The 6579-nt window shown below is 38.7% G+C and overlaps 1 pseudogene; it reads right to left on the reverse strand.

The window, feature by feature from the left end:
• The window catches only part of LOC137711312 (ABC transporter C family member 10-like), a 9210-nt pseudogene extending 5594 nt beyond the window's left edge, over positions 1-3616 (reverse strand).
• Between the last annotated feature and the right edge of the window lie 2963 nt (positions 3617-6579).

A 6579-nucleotide genomic window follows, 5' to 3' on the forward strand; every position in this document is an offset into this window, starting at 1 on the left:
GTAAAAATATTGTAATATAAATTGTGGGAATAATCAGAAACACAACGGGCCAAGTACGGAAAACCAATACTAAAAATATGCTATATGTGTTCAGAATTCCTGAAATTGCAATAATCAGCTTGAAAGGTACTTCAAGATCAATGATATTCATATCAGTGGATGCCTAAACAAAAGAGTCGATGCAAATGTTAATGTTAGTTCCAATAGCTTACTTAAAAGAATATCTTTTCAAAACAGCTTTTCGTACTCTGTAAGTCTTACTCGACTAAGTATCCTGCCCAAAGGTGTCGAGTCATAAAACAACATTGGTGCTCGGAAAAGAGAGTTCAGCAGGGTTTGAAAAATGGAGTTTGATGCCCCACATCCCAAGTAGACCAGACAGAAAGTTCAAATGACCAAAGCGAGTATCATTAGACACATGATCACAGAATAAACAGCGAAGAGTTTTGCTCTTGACACGCTATAATCCTGCAGCTTTAAAGCCAACCAAAAAACTTGAGCTAGTTGCCCAAGTATGAAAATGGAGTGGAAACCAATGGCCATGGAGAAATGGAAAAATCCCCTGCTCAGCTTCAAATACTGGATGTATGGCTGGAAACCAGTATCTCCTGTTTCTCTCTCTTCTTGCTTAATCAATTGATCTCCTGAAGATTCTTCATATGGTAATTCGGTGGTAAATTTCTCAATCTTCTCCCTAGGTAATTTATGTTTTCCGGTAGAAGCATATTCAACTTGGCTTCTAGAACCAGCAGTGTCATTGTGTGCATTAATGAGGTCTTGGAACTCTGGACAAGAAGCCAGCAAATCTTCATATGGAGCTGCTCTTAAAATTTTCCCTGAACTCATCAACTGTGAAGAAAATTATGTTACATATGGGACTTACCTAGTTGATTGTCGAACGGATTAAGAAGAATGGTATCAGTAAACCCATGTAAAAATGTTCTTAAATACCAATATCGAATTAAAAGCTGGAAGGAAGTCGACTTGGTGTGTCACAAGCAAAACTGTCTTCTCCGCTAGAGCTCCCATGACATATTCCTGGAAAACAGTCGCATTAGCTTTCACTGGAGAAATTTGAAAAAAAAGAAAGACAATATCGTCATGCATTATTAGTGTGAGGCACAAAAAGAAGTGCTACATTGAATAGACTTGTCGCTGTATGGGCATCAACTGCACTGAAAGGGTCATCCAAGAGGTAGACATCAGCATTTTGATAGAGTGCACGTGCAAGTTGAATGCGCTGCTTCTGCCCACCACTTAGATTGACACCTCTTTCTCCTATCTGAGTGAGATCGCGGAATGGAAGCATCTCAAGGTCCTTCACTAAAGAACACTTGCTAACTGTTTCTTGGTATCTAACATTGTCCATGGCAGAACCAAACAGAATATTTTCTTGTATAGTTCCGGTTTGGATCCATGCAGACTGAGAAACATATGCTATTTTCCCGTATACTTGAACCTGTAAAAATAGGCAGTCAGAATATCTAAGTAAGGCTTCCTGTCTATAATAATTGGAAGAATAATTACTCCCAAGTGATTTGGTTACTTACAACACCACCAATGCGTGGAACTTCTCCGAGAATTGCAGCTAACAGGGTTGATTTACCAGAGCCAACCTCTCCACAAATTGCTACTTTTTCCCCCGGTTTCACCACCAAATTTATGTTCCTTAATGTAGCCTTTGTAGCACTAGTATACCATGAAATTTCTGAACATCTACATAAAATGGAACGCTCAACCTCTTTGCCACTGCTATCTTTCATATGTCTGTTCTCCAACTCTGGTTCATCAAGGAACTTTACAATCAGAGATAATGAAACCTTTGCTTCAATAAATGCTCCAAAAACATCTGGGAACAGCCTAATTGGCTCCTGAACAATCCGCAATGTTGCCAGAAGTGTGAAAACATTACTTGAAGAAAGTGTATATCTGAGGAAGTAGCATGTCCAAAAAGTAACTGTGGTGACCAAAAGAGGAGATGCCCAGAATAGAACATTATAATACCCCTTTTGAAACATCACTTGAGCTAACCATTTCAATTCTTCTCTTCTTAACCCTTCAATAACATTCTTGAAATTTGCCTCCCAAGAATACAGCTTCAAGATCTTCATATTTGAAAGCGCTTCGGTACTGGTCTTCAGCCTCCTATTTTGTGCTGCCATGAGCTTTGTTTGGTACTTGTGCTGCAACTTTGCCAACGGAAAGCTTGCCACCATAGTCAATATAAGTACAATGAGGGCTGCAACAATTGCCAGCCCGACACAGAAGTAAACAATAAGTAATGCAAGACACATCTGAAGGCTTGTGGACCATATCTGATGAAACCAGTATGGAAATTCACCAACTTTGTAAGCATCCACCGCTACATGATTCACTATCTCACCAGGAGAGTGAGTCATCTTGGCAGAATTTGAGAGTCTTAGTTGCTTCTGATATATTGCAGCAGAGACCACTGATCTTACTTGGAGCCCGATCAACCTTGTTCTAAAGTTCCATTGCCTCTCTGATAGTGACTCCAAGATTTTTGAGATGAAGAGACCTAGAGTGAGTGCATAACCCTCATAGTTAAAAGCTGCATTGCCTTCAGCAACGTCAATGAAGGCCATGAGAAACAGTGGGCCGCTACTCAGGGTTAGAACCTTGATCAATGCAAAGAACCCTGTTATCAAAATAGCTTTCCTCTGGCATAAAAAAATTATGGACAAAATAGAAGAGTTATCTGATGAGCAACTCTGCTTCGTCCTTTTGTCCAGTTGCTCCATAAATATTGAGTAGCACGTTCTTGCTCGATCAGCCTCTCGCAGTTGTGGAATATCTTCATTCTCAAGAAGCTTTTTCTTGCCTTTCTTCATCAGTGGATTCAGCCACCAAAATGACAATGTACTGAATAACCCTGCTTTTGCAAAAGGGGTTATGTTGTCATTTGAACTGATTTCACCTCTGACATCCGATTCATCCCCTTGCAAAGGCGTGTAGAAAGCATCATCTTGGATTTCTGTATCAAGTTTTACATTACTGCTTCCTTGAAATGCACTAAAGAGAAAGAGAATCGATCCGGGGAAATATAAAATGTTTACAACAATCTGAAATGACACTGCCTCATCCACAACAGCTTCCCAAATCGATGAACTGCCAAAAAAAGCAGCTAACAAGAAGGCAAGAATCGAAACAAATTTCGTGATGACAATTTGTGGAGAGAGTGGTTTTTTCAGGGTTATGGTTAAACTCAGAAGGAACCATGTGAACCCTTGAAAGAACAAAACTAGCCATCCATGGAGAGGTAAAACAGACTGATCGGTATTTACTTTGTCGATGATTGTCCATATCCCAAACCCCAAGCAGGCAAAACCCAAACCGGAATTAAGGCTGGCTGAGACAATTGACAATGCAGAGATGGTGTGAGACTGAGATGGTGCTATTTTATTTGATGACAATCTATATATGAAGAAACATAACAATATAAACAGAAGCAAGATGTCAACTGCAATGACCAAAATATTGTTGATGCATGAATCTGGATCGATAACGGATAAAAAACCCGAAGTGCAATCAGCTCCAGACTCAGTCGACCAATCGGAACTGTTGCAGAAGAAGGTCCAGAAAACCTCTGCCATGGTGTTTCTCTCTGAATAGAAAAATCTGCACAATTACAAAGGAAAAAAAGAATTTGAGAGGAGGAAAGAAGCTGCATCTTAAAACCATGGTTTAAGGCTTATGCAGACGTTGTAGAAGATAAAAGCACAAAAATGAAACTGATATTCATTCATGTTGTTCAGTAACTAAGGTATTTTTTTTTTTCTTTTTGGCCAAACGGTAGATATTGTTAGATTAGCTACCGACAGGATTTGAACCCATGCCGTCATGCAAGGGCTCAACATTTTTCCACTACTGTGGTAAAGGGCCACTTGAGTAACTGAGGTAATATTTTACCAAACACAAAATTTAGGGAACATCTGTAAATGTAATCTGACAAGTTCTATTGTACCTAAATGCATCTAGAATCTTAGTAATTAGGGTTCTATTGTTTCGGGTGCGTAGGGGGATTGGAGGAGGGGGATTCTGGCTCCTTCCAATTTCTATGAGGAGTAGGTTGCTAGTCAGCCAGTCCGGGTACTTATGTGTAGTCTGGCTCACCCAGGAATTTCCAAATCTACGCTTATTTTCAACTTCCCGAAGCATTTTGTCGCTTACTACATCTTTCCTCGTCTCTAGGTGCCTAGGTATCCACCGTAGGCCTTTTTTCATTTGGAGCTCGCCCCTATTATTTAAGGCTATGCCATCCCCTAAGGTGCTGCTATAATGTTCTATGACTTGAATCATGTAATCATGTTTTCTCCCTTTCAGTTGTAACCTTATCTATCACTTATCTATCGTCCAAACAAAAAGACTGCATCAAGAATTTAAAGAAATTGCCTGAAAAGGTGAAAATTGGTTGCTGCAGAAGAAAAAACAAAACATGTGTAAAGCTAGAGCATGAAAACACACACAATTATAAAATGATTGCAGTAGTAGTGTTGTGTAGCTCACTTACATGAAAATCTCAGTGCTCTCAAACTCACTAGCAAATTAATCAGCCTTCCTACCTCCTGGTATATAACTTTCTTCTCTAAGTTTCTAGGTCTGGGAGGGAGGCTTCAATGCTTTACAAGTGCATCACAGATCATCCTCAAGTATCAAGGTCGGCCCTTCGATTCACCTTGAGCTGCTCACCATTCACCTGAACTCTCTCGGATCTCTCATTAACATACTTGCTGCTTCAGCTACCACCAGCAAGTGCATACAAATGTAAACGAAGATTTCAATATGTTATTTTTTATTCAATTGGGATTGACTAATATAATATACTTGTTTCTTGGCTGCTATGATCCTAAAACGTGACATCACCTATTCTGGGTTTTTTAGTCAAATGGAAGGACTAAGGTGTGTTTAGCAAGAAATGCTAAGGCAATTCTCTTAAAAATGGGATTCTCCATAGTTTTCGTTACTTCATCTTTTTGTAAAAATTCTCAAGTCAACATTATAAAATATTGTGCCAAAATAATGAAGTGGCGGAGAGTCTATAAAGAGTCTCAACTCCTTAACATTTCTCATTTTGTTATTGTTATTGTTATTTATTTATTTATTTTGTGAGAGGATAACTTTTAGTAGATTCGAATAGAAACGTTTATATCTTCAACAAGAATATTAAATAAGAACTCTAAACCAAGAACGTCCCAACGAAAAGCATATATGAGGTCACAATATGAGCAATGGCGTACTTCTCGTTACTAAATATCATGGATAAAACACTCCAAATTAGCATCAACAACATACTCCCCATTACTCATACTAATTCAAAACAGGGACTCTCCATGGACTTCCCGCCACCTCACGTTTTTGGCACAATATTTTGTAATGTTAGTATGAGAATTGTGCCAAAAACGTGAGGTGGCAGAGAGTCAATAGAAAGTTCCACTTTGAGAGTCTCCTTAGCATTTCTTAATCCAAGTAGGGGTAAAAGAGAAAGTTGAAGTGTAGAAATGAAAGTGTGGAGTGTCTTCATAAGATTGTGAGTATCAATAAAACTTTCCAATTAAACAATGCAGAATTATTTGCTGCATTCATAAATTCCCATATTTTCTGACAAGCAAAGAGGTTGTGGGTGACACACCCCGATCCCGATTTCCTCGGGACATCGGGATAGGCACATGCTGGCCGACACCCGAGAGGTGAGGAAAGCCGTTTAATTAATGCAAATGCTGAGAACATGTGAAACATACATATAAATTGGGATCATTCATGCAATAGGAATGTATAACACAAAACTGAAGTTCAACTGCCAATAATGAAATATTAAGATAATGCATGACATGTTTGGAGTATACGTCTAATACAGAGTACAAGCGGAAAATTTAAGATAGAGAAGTTTTATTACAATAGATGTCGAAGCAGAGAATATAGCACGATATCACTGGTAGGGGAATGCCTCATAATTCGGATCGTGTTCCTCATTCCTATGTCCTGAAGGGGGCGCAAAACAAACATGAGTGGACCAAGTTGATATATATATATAAAATAAAACGACTATCAACATACTAACCCCCAGGTTTTATGGAAACACATGTAGTATGATAAATAAAATAGGTTTTCTGAAACCTAGCATGCCGTGCAATGTCTCAAAACATATCTCGTATATATAGTAATCGCTAGTGAATGTCCAATCTCACTCCAAGCCCCGTGCCAGCTTCCCGTGTCTCTCAGCCCGTAGCTAGAGATTATTTCTTCAGGCCCTATGCCAAAACCGTAACCTCACCTGTGATGGAATCTATCCCTCGCCCTGTAACGGAATAGGGACCACTAGGTAAGTACAAAACCATGAACATACATATATTTGAAAGGCAATTTCATAGTATAAAGTCATCCATCATCTATACTATAAAGAGGTGTTCGAAACATGTTCTAAATATTATATCGTCATCCATTAGATATTCGATAAAGAACACGGGTTATAGGAAAAATAGTAATAATTCAAACTAACCTCAATAAGTATGTTATCTCATAAATTGTTTCATAAAACGTAATCATTAAATCATGCTTTTC

The sequence above is a fragment of the Pyrus communis genome, chromosome 12 (assembly GCF_963583255.1).
Source record: "Pyrus communis chromosome 12, drPyrComm1.1, whole genome shotgun sequence".
Lineage (NCBI taxonomy): Eukaryota > Viridiplantae > Streptophyta > Magnoliopsida > Rosales > Rosaceae > Pyrus > Pyrus communis.